This window comes from Cyprinodon variegatus, unplaced genomic scaffold, assembly GCF_000732505.1.
Source record: "Cyprinodon variegatus isolate N-32 unplaced genomic scaffold, C_variegatus-1.0 Scaffold26, whole genome shotgun sequence".
NCBI lineage: Eukaryota > Metazoa > Chordata > Actinopteri > Cyprinodontiformes > Cyprinodontidae > Cyprinodon > Cyprinodon variegatus.
This window is the reverse complement of record NW_015150479.1, coordinates 747,589-762,553: the sequence shown is the minus strand read 5'-3', so window position 1 is coordinate 762,553 and position 14,965 is coordinate 747,589. Positions and strand designations below refer to the sequence as shown.

General features: G+C 38.0%; 1 protein-coding gene across 5 annotated transcripts in view; it reads left to right on the top strand.

The window, feature by feature from the left end:
* LOC107098244 (chromosome unknown open reading frame, human C9orf3) overlaps positions 1–14,965 on the top strand; it is a 121,664-nt gene that overhangs the window by 9,968 nt on the left and 96,731 nt on the right. The gene's annotated exons all lie outside the window — the stretch shown is intronic.

Below are 14,965 nucleotides of genomic sequence, written 5' to 3'. Positions count from 1 at the left end.
GCTTGCTTGCTTGCTTGCTTGCTGGCTTTCTTGCTGGCTTACTTGCCTGCTGGCTTACCTGCTGGCTTGCTTGCATCTTGTTTTTACCGATGTTATATTTTGAATTCATCAGCTATAGAAAGATCTCCCATAAGTTTGTTGAGAAGATTTTCTTTTGCAGTTGACATAAACAATGTAATGCCAAAGCAGATCCTCGTGAGCTTCGAGCATCTGAGGAGTATGACACAGCACTGCTGATGCAGATCGCTATGATCACTCCACTGAAACTATTTATTAATTCCTAAATTAACTTAAAATATTGAAACCTTCTGGCAAAATATGTTGGCTTTTATTATTTCTGGTGCCTTCAGTTTATAACACATACATGAAAAAAGCCAACATCTACTTCCAGTCCCCACGTTGCTGGGGATTCCCAGTAAAAGCGCACCACCAGTATGTGGGGGTCTGTGCTGCTCCGACAGCGAAATAATATTTTAAGGCAGGATCATAATCTTGATTAACTGTCTGCACAGACAATGTTTTGAGGTGGACGTTTTCCACATAATCAGTAGGTAAAAACTGATCACAGCAAACATAGCAAAGCCACTCTGCCATGGAACACAGTAGCAGCAGAGGCATCAGACACAGCTGAACACACTTTACTGGACAGGTTTCAGGAGCATCAAATATGCTCTTAAAGGTTTTAATGAAGTCAACTATTTCTGCCAAGTGGAGGGGTCAGATATCCAGCTGAAATGATTCATTCAAATTTAACCTAATTCGCTTCAGTCAAGAAGGGGTCATACTGTATCATTAAAAGCCCAAATTAATATGAAATCTATGTCACTGAAGAGGGAATAAAAACTTCTAACCTCCAATGTGTCTACACATGAAATTACACACTCTGAAGCCAGGAGGAAATATTTAGATTCCTAAAGGTTCACTAAGTATTCTGATTAGTATAGAGAATAGAAAATCCCTTTATTTTCCCGACAATGGGGAAATTGTAGTGTTAAAGCAGCAAAAGCATTACAGTGAACCCTCATTTATCACGGGGGTTACGTTTCAAAAAGAACCCGCGATAGGCGAAATCCGTGAAGTAGAAACCTTTATTTTTCTAGTTATTATACAATGAAATACTCCATAAAACATTGAAATCAAGGAACAAAAACTTGTTACAGGCCCAAACATTTGTTTAAGAAATAAAAGTACTGTATAAACATTTGTTGTTATTGTTGCTTGTTTTCCTTTTTTTTTCTTATTTACAAATAACGCAAAGAGACTGTTTAGCCAATCAGAAGAAAAATATAAAAAAAAAAATAGAATCCTGTACTGTACAATGTTTTTACTTATAGAAATACTGTGCAGTCACCTGAAGAATAAATAATCAATATACAGTGTGGACATTTTTACAGTAGTGGATATGTGAAAATAGCAGTAACACCAGAGATGTGCAAGAAAAAAAAACAACAACAAACATGACAGCAGCATGTTATTTAAGTGACTAAGACAGAATCTGTGCAAACATCGGCATCAGCATGTAGCAACTTATTGAGGTTGTTGAGAACAGTGGTAGTTATAGAATCTTACAGCTGCTGAGAGGAAGGATTTGTGATGACGCTCCCTGGTACATTTAGGGTGCAGCAGTCTGTCTCTGAAGAAGCTCTCCAGTTCAGCATCTGATTCATGCATGGGGTGGTAGACATTATCGAACAGAGATTTTAATTTAGTTAGGATCCTTTTGTTTCCCACCTCGTGCACTGAGTCCAGAGGTCATCCAATCACAGAGCTGGCTTTCCTGATCAGCTTATTGAGCCACTTTCTCTCAGCTACAGATAAGCCACTGCTCCAACCGACAGCTCCATAGAAGATAGCTGATGCCACAACAGGGTCAGGTAAGAAAGGTCAGTCTGCTCCGACCTTTCTTATATAGAGCCTCAATCCAGTCCAAGCAATTTACTTATAAGAGTCCAATTTCTCAGTGTCCATCCCCTGAATGTTCACCGGTGTCAGTGGGGTGGATCTGCTTCTGTGAAAGTCCACCACTAGCTTCTTGGTTTTCCCTGCATTAATCAGGAGGTGGTTTTCCTGACACCAGTCTACAAAGTTCTGGGTCTACCGTCTGTACTCTGAGTCATCGTCACCTGTGATGAGGCCAACTATCGCAGAATCCTCACAGAACTTCTGGAGGTGGGAGCGTGGGGAGTTTATGGAGAAGTGTGCAGTGTAGAGGGTGAAGAGGAACAGTGCCAGCACTGTTCCCTGTGGGACCCCCGTACTGCAAACCAACCTACCTGAGACACAGCCCTGTGCCCCCACATACTGTGGACAGCAAGTGAGGTAGTCCAATATACAATCTAAGAAACCAAACTTTATATCGTTGTAAAGATCTTTGTGGAAAGAGAAAGAGGCAGAGCTCATTACAGAAAAGGTTTTCAAAACCGAACTACTGAGCCTGCTGAATTTGCCAGCTGTGTTCCTTCAGGATTGTAACTGGGTTACTGATCGTGATATTATAGAAAATTACAATTCTACTAAAAGTTTTAAACCTGATTAATATGGATATAATTTTTTTGTGCTGTATGTTTAAGAACAGAATAACTTCAATGCTAAGGCTTTAATATGTTTTGTTTTTTATTCATTATGCAGATACAAACTAACTTTATCAGACTGGAGTATAATTTGAGCTTGTTGTCAACTAATGAACTTAATCCCAAGTCCAATATCATTCTCGTTTTTGACCTTCATTGATTCCTGAGGGATACATTTGAATCGAGACTGCTCAGTGCTACAGAATGTTTACAAAGCTATTAACAAAAAGCTTTGCAAAATAGTGCTTAGTGGTTTGTTTACAGTGGGACTTAATGGCTTTTTTTATGCTAAAAGCTGCTACCTTCTGCATTCGTAAACAGCTCTGATAAAAGCGTTAAGAGTGAACCCTAACGGCTAAGTTGCTGTCTGAGTTTGTTGAACTAAAAGTTACTAAAAATGCTCTTCATCTGAGATTTATGGAGGTAATTATTAGGGGATTGAATGCATTAAGTTCAACCTTTCAGAGTGCACACGGTTATTTTATCTGTTGCTGAAATATTGATCTTTTATTCTGGCGTGGCTCTTTCTTTAAGATAATTTTATACAGTTATGCTGTTCTTTGAAAAGAGGTTCTGAAATATTTGTTTTTTATAGAAGGTAAACTTTCTTTTGCAAACCAGAAACACTCCCAGCTATTGTTTGTTAACCTTCTGTTGAGTTTTCAGCTAAAATTCCTTAGAAACATATGATTATTGGGACACTTACATTTCAAACCCATTTTTCCTCTGTCTCACTCACCTCAGTGGATATCCTCTTTGCTAAATTACTTTCTTCATCTTTCCTCTGTCACACATCTTTCCCACCGTTTCTTTAAAATGTAAATGCTTCTAAATTGGGACCTCTGTTGTGTTGACTCCGTGTTTACTGAGAGAATTAATAGTTGTTTCCCTTTTTCAGTTTGATAATCAGTGAATGTTGCAGTGCTTCATTGACAATAGCTGTTAGCATTACATTAAATCACAGGCAGAGAAATACTAAGTCAAAAAGTCAGTAAAATTGTTTAATTGTTTTCAGCTTCTACTGAACCTTTTCTTCACAGATATTCTTCTTTCTACTCATTAATCTATGATTTATCTCCCATAGATCTTTAGCTACATTCTACCTAGATGCCTCATAACCTTCATTGTATTTAATTGGGATCCTATGTTATTTACCAACACAAAGTTGCGTTTAAAATTACACATAATCACAAATCTATTACTATCAAAAATTTTATTGTGTGGCTTTTATCTTGATTCCGCCCCACTGACTCATAATTTCTGCCACATTTCTAGTTTTTATTAAAAAAATCTCTAGCTTAATTAAATAGAAAATTATTTCAGGTATTGCTGCAGCTTCTCAGTTGGAGTTTTACTCATAAATATGTTATGAACAGACACAGATTTACAGCTTAGTGCTATAAGATCTTCCTCTAGGAATGCCCATCATTTCTGTCAGCTTCACTTTTTCCTCTTAAGAAAAGCACAGGAAGCATCATGAGGCTTACAAAACTAGTGCTTGAAGATTTGGTCATTTTGCACCATGGCTAATATGTACATTTAAATCACATTTTTAGAGTTTTTATCAAGTTTTTTTCAGATGCAATTTTGTCCTCATTTTTTTTCAATATGATGTTTTTGCAATAGGAGTGAGCTGGTATGGTGTTATTTAATTGTCTTTAGATCTCTTCAATGCTTGAATAGTTAAATTCTTGTAGAGATGTTCTCATACCCAGGCCGTGGATCTCAATGGCTCATGCAGTGTTACTGTTCACCTCTTGGCTCCTGCACTGATGGTGCTGTTCTATGTGATAGTGTTTCACTGGTTTCCTTGGACTTCAAGATGATGTTTGCATGCTAATGTTTTTAACCTGAAACTTTTGTAGAGAAGCTTTATTCATACTGAGATTAATTTATACACCGCTTGGCTCTGTCCAGTAATTAGCTAAATTTCATATCTCATATTTTTACTCTGCATTATATTTAGGAGTATCAGAGTAGCCGGTTTACAATTTTATTTGTAAAAACAAATCTGAAAGATGACATAAGATTTTTCCTCCATTGAAAAATATACACTTATAAGAACAAATGATCTGGAATTTGTCTTTTTTTCCCCAAATGATTCTCTCTTCAGCTTTAGCCTCCTTGTGCATGTAACTAAAGCATTATTTAAGCTCATTTAAAAATGTATTCTAAATATTTGCCTTTGATGCCTGGCCTCTATATTTTAAATGTTACTGATAAAGCAGTGTCATTATGCTGACCATTAAACATATGCCTGTGCTCTGCAGCTACAGACTGTCTTTTTTTCCTTCATTGGCTTCCCTGGAGAACAAGTGCCCCAGACAGGATATAAGCTCATACCAGAATAAGTGTTCTGCACAAATGTCTGACGTCATTGTGAAAAAAACTATTTATCAGAGATATTTTAAACGACAGAGGGCGAACTCGGTTGCAGTCTGGGCATCGTTTTTTTTACCAAAGTACAGTGTATTCTTTGATCCAAGTAAATCTTTCCCCAGTGTTGCAAAAAAATCTGCCTCTCTGCTGTATTTGCTTTGAATGGCCCTCAAGTGCTGACACAGAGGCTGCTGTCTGACGGATGTTTTCCTTTCAGTAGGAGGCAGTTCTCCTTCTTTCTTTAGCTCAGTCGGCTCATATTTGCTACAGATGACTAGGGACCTTCATTAAGCTTAATACAGCACCTGCACTGACTCCCTATGAAACTGTTCACGGTCCTGAGTCCGATGTTAGCTCAAGTGTGTCCTCCCTTCAACGCTGGTGGCTCAGTTCTGGATGCCAGTGTATTAAACTGCAGGGTTGTGCCATGGGAAGACTGGGAGGTCAGCCGAAATTGAAGGCAAGATTAAGATGAAGATGAGAGAGGGAAATTAAGAGGGCAAAGGCAGGGTTCACAACAGGCCAGCAGATCCCCAGGATGTGGGAGAGGATGTGTGGATTATTCCCAGCAACAAAAGCCATTAGCCCCTGGAAGGACTTCAGAGGCTGGTGCTATTTAATCTAGAGATTGGGAGGTATGTGGGCCCCAATTGTTGGGATGGAGCCAAGCTCTGCTTTTTGTGCAGTGCCCCAGTGGAAACAGCAGGATTGGAGTGCGGCTTTGTGGCCAGGGAACTGCAGCAAGAAGTTGCAAAGCGACTGCAGTGTGATACACAGAGGAGAAACAGAGGCAAAGAACGGCATGGAGAAGAACAGTGGCATAAAGTTTTTACGCTGATACGTGAGGAAGTGCAGAAAGCCGAGGGTTAGGAAGTCAAATAAGGTCATGTCTATGTTGAGAGTTGTGATACAAGTACTTTCCACCCACAAGTTGTTTTTATTCACACAGAGATAACAAAACTTTCGTAACTTTACAGGACTCTGTTAAAAAAATTCTAACCTAAGGATAGAAGATAAAAGCTGTCTTACAGCACCTCACAAGAAACTTTCAAAGTCCTTGAACTTTCTTTATTGTTTTATAGTACAATGAAAAACTTTTAAAGTAATATATTTGGGTTTTATATGAAATGCCAATACAGCTTTCCAAATCTAGCGACCAACATTTCTTCCCATTCTTTCCAGCATGGCCTAAACTCAATTGTCACTAAAATGTTATTTGCAAACAACCATTTTCTTGTCCTGCCACGTAGATTGTCCAATATATTAAGATCTTTGCTTGTGGAGATTCTCAGTAGTTCAGGTCATATTAATTCCAAAATAGTTAAAAAACAATCCACTGGACTTTTTTTGTTTCGAGTTCCAAGCTTTATGGAGTAGCCCACCAAAGCCAAAACAAGGCTTTCTAACTTTTTCAACCCCAGTTGACTTTGACGGAAGGCTGCTCACACTGAGCCTAATTCTGCAGGAGGTTGCTTAATGTAAAAAAAAATGGGTTTTTCCCCTGCACGGTCATTGCATGCATGCTCAGTTTGAGGGATTGCTGTAGAGTCAAGGACAAAATGCAAGGAAACATTGTCGCCAGAAACTCATCCAGGAGGAGTGTGTCCTGCAAGTTAATGATTCGATGCAATCAGCTGGTTTATCTTAGATAAAAATGTAATCAAACTAGTTTAACCATTTATGTCTTTGTCCTGTTCTTTATGGTGCAGCACTAATGTTTTCCAAAAACATTCTGCCTCAAAGCTATATATACTTTTATAATAAATCACTCATAGATTGTTTCTGTTTCTGCTTAGGTGACTTTTTAATATTATTGACTTTAAATATTACTGTTATTTGCCTTTTAATAATGATAACATTTATTAAAGCTGCATTTGTTTCCTCCACTTATGCACTACTTCATGGTGTTATATCACGTACATTGTTAGTTTATAGTACACTGTTCACTAAAGTATAGTCCCTTTGGTTAGGAAAACAGAAGCTGGTAAGACAGTATGTGAAATCAACAGATAGATGGTTAAACATTGACCGATAGAGCAGGGCTTAATTGTCTGAAACAGCTGGGGAATCCCTGAGTTAAATTTACTCCCAGCTTGTATAAAAAGCCCATTGTCCAGAAAGATTTAAGGACATGGAAATGATGTGAACCAAAAACTTAAATACAGTAAGTTGGTTCACTGTTTGTCGTGTGGGTCGTTCTTTTTTTTGCTTTCATGTGCCTTAGCTCATACTGTTTCTTCCTTTTTTGAATGCGTAATCTTTTAATCGCATTAAGACCACGTCATTCGGGTCCGACTGGGAGTGACAGGAAGGGCACGGCATTTCCTCTCAGTCTTTGAAGCTGACGTCTGTATGTCCAAAATATGCTAGTTGGACAAGCATGACTGATCTCACATCCCAAATGAAACACATGTACAACATCTTTGAGTAGAGGTAGTTTCCCAAACTAGCATTACAACCAGCCTCTAAGTGTTGTGGGCGATGTGGGGTTTGTTTTTGCTTCACTGCTGATGGACAGATTCCTGTGGTTGTGTTTATACTGTATGAATGTGTGTACTGTTTATGTAATTGTGCTGAGAAGTGTATTTTCTTGCTGTGGCATCATGTCGAAGGAATGCTACACAGACCATCTACAGTTTGCCATTACCAGACCCATGTTGGTGTTGCATACACCATGATGAGGTGTTGCAATAGACACATTTTCATTCAGTGAATCTGATACTTATCGATCATTTTTGTTCCATCACTGCAGCTTTTAGGCCCACACCCCCAAACAAGGCTGTTAACACTTTTCGATCTAAACATTTTTTTCTAAATATGGAATTTCTTTTCCTGTTTTTTTTTTTTTACCCTTACCTCATGGGATGTGGCAGTCTGAAAGTATGATGAGAAAAAAGGTTAGATTTAGATTACGTTGCGCAACTGCTAGTTTCCCATGTATTACAGTCCAAAAGAGTGGCCATAAATTTGACAGTGGCGCAGGTAAGAATTATGATTGGTATATACCTCTTGACCTCTTTAAGTGGCACAAGAGGATTTTTAGCCTGACTTAAATTGATTGCATTGTTTGTTTATGGACTAGCAGGAAGTTACATCCAGTACTGTTCCCTACTGGGAGGAAGTAGGCAGATGAAAAGTCAGTAGAGTCAGGACTCTGGAGGATAATCCACCTTTTGTGCTCTTCACTGTGTCACCTGAGCCTTTCAGGACCAGAGCAACCATTTATCTACTGGCATCCGGTGTAAATTTAGTTACTTCCCCACTTTTAACATGTCTGTGCTGTGTCTACTGAATCCAGTTTCCATATACTCTACGTAGGCAAGGGAACGTCAGTCTATTACCATGGAAGAGTTTACTGTAGTTGCAAAAGCTCTCTACAGCATGGTTGGAGGAGATTTGGCCTGGGATGCCGGACGTACAGGACATTGGTCTGTTGTGGTAAACACAAAATGAAAGATCTAAGACTGATTCTAGATAAAAGTGGCTAAAATTACGTTTGTTAGGTAACCATCTGTGGTCATTTTTAGTTTTAAGGTTAAGAGCTCTCTCATCTGAGGGAAACATGGAATAGAGCTACGATGCTTTGTTGTGGATGTTAAAAGTGGACTATTCAGAGGTTAATTAGACAGATAAAACAGTCTGCTTAATAAGCATTTACACTAGGCTGTGATAGGAGTGTTTTAATACACTCAGTTTGAATGTACATGGGAGCCACTGAAAAAACATTTTCACTCTAACTAAAGGTAACTGAAGTTTATTTTAGGAAAATACTACAATAGTGATAATATAAAACTGTTTTCCTCGTTCTCAATTTGGTTGGTTTAGTGTTTTTCATTTACCTTTAAAGCAAAATGCGAAGTAAAGAAAACAAGGCACCAATGTCTATTTGTCAGAATCTTAAAACAACACTGCATTGCTAACTTTTGATCTACATATTAGCTTAATTTAATATGTAAAGTGGAGCAGAAAAGCATTTAGTTAGCAACCTATTTGAAAAAAATGAGGGGAAAAAATCCAGGAAATCACAATGTAAGATTTTTTACAGAATTTGTACATTGATGGTATAAAATACTTATTAGGTCTATAACAAAAGTTAAACTTAATACCAAGTACTATAACCTTTGTTTGCAATGGTAAAGTTTAAACATTTCCTCTAAGTCTTTAACAGGTTTGCTCATACTGTAGCTGGTGTCAACCCTAGAGCAGTTGTGTTTTGGGGGCTGTTGCTGGGCAAACTGGAAACTGGTTAGGCCGCCCCAGGACCTTAAAATGCGTTTTACGTAGCCCAAGCGCTGCATTTTGGATCAGTGTTATGCTGTAAGACCCAGCCATGTTCCAGCTTTAGTTCTCTCACTGACGGAAGGGTATTTTGACTTATGAAATCTCACGATATATATCACCCTGTTCATTCTTCCTTTAACATTGATCAGACGTCTTATCACTTTGCAGTAAACCAGCCCCAAAGCATGATGTTTTCACCTCCATGCTTTACAATAGGGTTCTTTGGATGTAGCTCAGTATTCTTCTGCCTCTAAACATCAATGGTTGAGTTTGTGCCAAAAAAGATAAATTTTGGCTTCGTCTGACCAAATGATACTCTCCAACTCCTCTTCTGGATCATCCATATGCTTTATGGCAAACTTTAGACGGGCCTGAACATGTATTGGCCTCAAGCAAGGGGACACACCTGGCACTGCAGGATGTAAGTCCTCTTCGGCATAGTGTGTTACTGATGGCAGCCTTTGTTACTTTGGTCTGAGCTCTCTGCTATTCATCCGTCATGTCCCTCAATGTAGTTGTGGCAGTTTTGGTCACTGTTCACATGATTGTTTGCCTGTTTAATATATTTTAAGGCCAATATACAGCACTTGGTATGTATCAAAGCTCCATGAGGGCTGCTCTTGTCTAAGACTCTAAAATAAGAGGGTCTGATTGGTCGCTAAATAAGTCATGTGGGCCACAGCACTGTTTTATGTAGCGATTTTATGAGATGAGCCGGTGCTTCGAGGCATGTGTCAAGTAATGGAGGGGGTGTTTCCCTGAACCACGTGTCGAGGGGTGATTAATTTAGGGGAGGAGCCTAAATTTATGATGTTCGAAGCCTCTCTACCTTGACACTTCTACAGACATTTAAACAGGATAATTCTAAAGATAGATTGTTGGAAAAACAACCAATCTAGTTGGTTAAACCTATTTTGGTTAGATTAAACAATGTAATGATCAAAATATGAGCAAGCCACTGGTTATAGTTGTAGCATTAATGTTAACTAGTATTGCTTTTCAGTGTGCAGTTACTATTACTAGTGTCATGACCAACCTTAGACTTTTGAAAGTTGTGATAATACTTAAAAAGTAACTTAGCTAATGTGACTAATTTGTATTGGTTTGCCCTAGTAGAAATATAGATTGGGTCAAAACACTACCAAATTAGGTTGGATTAGCCAAAAGATTGGTTGAAAACATATCTTCCAACCCGATTAAAACCAAAAACTGTGGAAAAACTATTATGTTTGAATAAAAGTGACTAACACCTTGTGAAAGTGCTTGTGCAAACTGGGCAATGATAATCATTGCCCAATTTGCACAAGCACTTTCACTGTCTGAGCTTATTTCGCTAAAATGGCAAAAAACATTGTATCTTAAAAGATTGCTCTCTTCTAAGACATTTTACACACAAAAAAAGTTACAAATGATTTTGTAAAACACAGTAATCATTAACAATTTTAAAGGAACTTAAATGGCAAAGAAAAACAAGAAAAACAATTGAATAAAAAAATCGCAGATGTTATTACTAACTGTAGTTCTACACTCCACCAGTAGGTGGTGACATGTTCACATGAAGCTTCATGAACTCTGTGGGATCGTTGAAGCAATTGGCTAGACGGTTCAATGTCCCATAAGGCTTCATCTCACCATCACTAGTTTTTATGATAGTCAGAGCTCCATAAAACACAAGAGCAAGATAAGCCAAATGATTTTTATCACTGATGAAAATTTTATCTAGTGGGGTGGATGTGGCTTGTCTTTACAAGTAAATTCATGACCTATTAGTTTGCCGCTCCGCTCTTTTACTGCTGAAAATCGCGTTTGGTGTGAATTTAGAATTAGTGGTAAAACATTACACAGTGTTGCTTTAAGAATTTTTTTGGGGGGGGTTAAAATGTTAATTGAATGATTTTTTTTTTTTAATTAGTTGTAACAACTAGGGTAACTTGGGCTGAATGAAAATCAAAATTCAGATTTTTTTTTCACATAATATTGCAACTGAAATTTTATTTTTGATTTAACTTTACAGTAACCACATACATGTAGATGTTTCATTCCAGGGTTTCAACATTTTGTGGCACTGAAAGTTTGTCTGTCCAGAGGTCACTGTTACAGAACTTGTGTCGTAAATAAGTTGTCACTTCTACTCACATGCATGGATCTAGGCGCTATAGCTGGAAGTCTGTCTTCCCTTTTGTTTGGTGACAAAACCAATTTTGAATGCATTACCGCCACCTAAAGGGCTGGAGTCAAGAATTAATTTTCTTATACTGTACTAGTTAAATATAATGTATCTACTTCATTTACCAAATAATTATTTCTTTTTTGTTTATTCTTAAATTGCACTGCTCTCTTTTAAATTGTAAAGTTGCTTGTTTTATCTTCTTTCTCTCTTCATTCTATTCACTTAGTCGCCCTTTTTTGTCCCCCTCTCCAGTTTGATCTGCAGAGTAACCCTAGAAGTGTGTGACACAGACCTGCTCTTTCAGGAGACTGTCGAGGAGTTCAGGGAAGGGAGGGCAGTGTGCAGGGGGCCGAATTCTTCTGGCACAAAGGACTCAGCTGTTAATCAAACAGTCAAAAATAAGGTGTTTTCTTTCTCCCCACCTTGTGTGGATTCCCCTTTCAACTACAGTATAGTCACACAAAAGCTCTTGAAGAACTATAAAAAAGGGACAGTATGTGCATGCTTGCACCAGAACAGAATGCCTGAAAGTGTAATGTGTGTGCGTTTAAAGCAACTGCAAGTAGATAAACTGTATAGTTAACTTCTATTTCTTTGCCGTTTTTCCCTTTGCTTCCTGTAGACAGAACACAGGAACACTCCTAACCCCACAAGGAGAGGCTTCTGCTATCCGTCTTGTTGCGTTGTGTTTCCCCTTCCTTGGTGGGACCCTCCTCTGTACACTTAATGAAGATAGCAGGAGAGTGTTTGGAAATGTTTCCTTATTGCAGCAGCATTCCTTTTCAGTTATCTCAGGCTTCACCTTTCCCTGCCTGTCTGCAGTACAAGTTTCCCCTTGTGCCCATCGTTTCCCTACTCAGTAGAAGGAGCACACTTTTAAATTGAGAAGGGATGGTTTTTGTTATAAATACTATTCTCTCTTACTTTTGTGTGTAACTGTTTCTACATCAAGGTGAAAGTTGTATTGTAACCTCTGATCTGTCAGCAGATATTTGTGAGAGAATGATGTGCTTTCCTGCACTAATCTGTGATGAGAACATGCTGGCAGCAGCTGGCGTATACTAATACATTTAACACTAACACAGACAGACTCTGCTATAACTCTGGATTAGAGTCCCTGGAAAGACAGGCCTGTCACTGCACTCCAATTTCACTAACATGGGATACATCCCCTGGATTGATCGATAGGACTATAGTGCTAAGTGTGTGAGGGTGTGTGTGTGCGTGGGGGGTGCTGATCTCTTAATGCATTCAGAGGTGTGTGATAGTAAACCCTGAAGGCTGAGTGTAATTTTATTTATCTGTGAAAAGCCAGAGCCTTCAAATGTCCATGGGTCATTTGAGCTGAACTGAAGAAGACATTGAAAAACAGTGCTAGGAAATCCTTACTGGTCAGCTTGACATGTTTGGGTAGAAACTGTGTAGGAATATAGCGGTTTATTAAGTTTTGCTCAAATATGTATTAATCCTGCAAAGGAGTGTGGTGGTCAACATTTTAACTGCCAAGGTTGTGAATGGAACGGAGTGTAAAAATCATAGTTATAGTCTTTTCCAAGGTTTCTTGATTATCAAATTAACTTTTTATGAACAGTTCATTGCAGTGAAAATGTATCAACCTCCTTCAGATACTTTCATGCAGTTACATGTTTTGCAACATTTTAATATAAGAGCAAGATAACACAAAATACAAAAATTGATTTTTCAAAGGATTTTATTTTACTTAGGGCTTATATCTATTCAAACCAGTCTGGCCTGATGAAAAATGTAATTTTCCTCCAGACCTTACAACTGGTTCCACCTTTGGAGTCAACTTCAGATGATTTTGATAAACTGATTAAAAGAGTATTACTTTAATTTGAAGGAAAGCAGTCCATTCTTTTTTGCCTAATTTCTATAATTGGTTTTTCAGCATTGACAACCTCTACAATGCCACAATGATTTCAATCAAGTTTAAGTACAAAATTACTTAATTACTTCACTGTTTAAATTAAACAGTGAAGAGTACAAACTTTCCTTTGAATTCAAAGCTGGACATGGCAGTGGGCTTTTGTTGCCCCTCTACTGCATGACCCAAGTAAATCAGAGAAACAGAAGGCTGATGTTACCTTGGAACTCATCTATTGTAATTCTTCTTGCTAAATGAGCTCTGAGCCTAACTTAAACAAGTGAGGTTCTGAGTGCTCTGGTTCTTTTTGGTGACCTCCTCGATGATTCTTAAATGTCCTGAATGTCATTTTGAAACCTACTTCTGGGAAAGTTTGCTATTCTAACTTTTTCTTTTGTATTACAAGTATAACCGTATTTCATTTAAAGTCTCAAAGGAAATGACTATTGACATTTACAGACTAATATTTATCATTGGCTTTCATTCAACCACTGGTTGTCTAGGTGGTGTCCTGAAAACAACGTGGGCTATATTAATAACTGGCAATCCTTTTGGGTAAAGCCTGGTCTGATTCGGAGAGACGGTATCTATCCCATTTTAGATGGTGCAGCTCTTCTTTCTAGGAATCTGGCCGAATTTATTAGTCCTCCAAAACCCTGACAACTTCTCTCTTTACCCAGATGACTTGGTCAATTATAGACCTTTATCCAATCTTCCATTCTCATCTAAAATTCTTAGTTGCCAAACAAGTGTGCGACCGCTTTCACCATAATGAACTTTTTGAAGAGTTTTAGTCTGGCTTTGGAGCTCATCATAGCTCTGAAACAGCTCTGGTGAAAGTCGCTAATTATATTCTCATGGCCTCAGATAATGGACTTGCATCTGTACTTGTCCTTTAAGATCTTAGTGCTGCATTTGATACAGTTGATCATAATATTCTTTTAGAAAGACTTTTAGAAATATTTTGTAGGAATTAAAGGAACAGCTCTAGACTGGTTGAAATCGTATGTATCTGATCGTTCTGTTTGTTCACATAATGACAAATCTTCCTCATGCTCAAGGGTTACCTTCGGCGTACGACTGTGATCAGTTCTAGGACCAATACTGTTTACTATACATATGCGCCCAATCGATAGAATTATTAGACAGCATGGCATTAATTTCCGCTGTTATGCTGAAGATACTCAGCTATATCTGTCTATAAATCCAGATTAAGCTAAATGGTTACATACTGTATATTAAAGGCACGTCTTGAGGCTATAAAAACCTGGATGACTCTCTTATCTTATCTTATCTTATCTTAGGTTATCTCTTAACCTTCTGCTCCTGAATGCAAACAAAACAGAAGTTATAGTCTTCGGACCAGAAAAAGAAGCTGATTAGTCAATCTCTTCATTTGGATGGGACTAAACTGATCTCAGATAATAAGGTAAAAAATCTTAGTGTTATTTTTGATCAGGATCTGTCATATAGATCCCATATCCAAGAGGTTTCTAGAAAATTAGAAATATCCTGTCGAGGGGTGATGCTGAGAAACTAGTCCATGCAATTGTTACTTCAAATAAAAAAAATAAAAAGAGAGATCATATCTCTCCTATCCTGGTTTCTCTTCATTGGCTTTCTGTTAAATTCAGAATAGAATTTAAAATCCTCCTTCTCACATATAAAGCCTCAAATGGC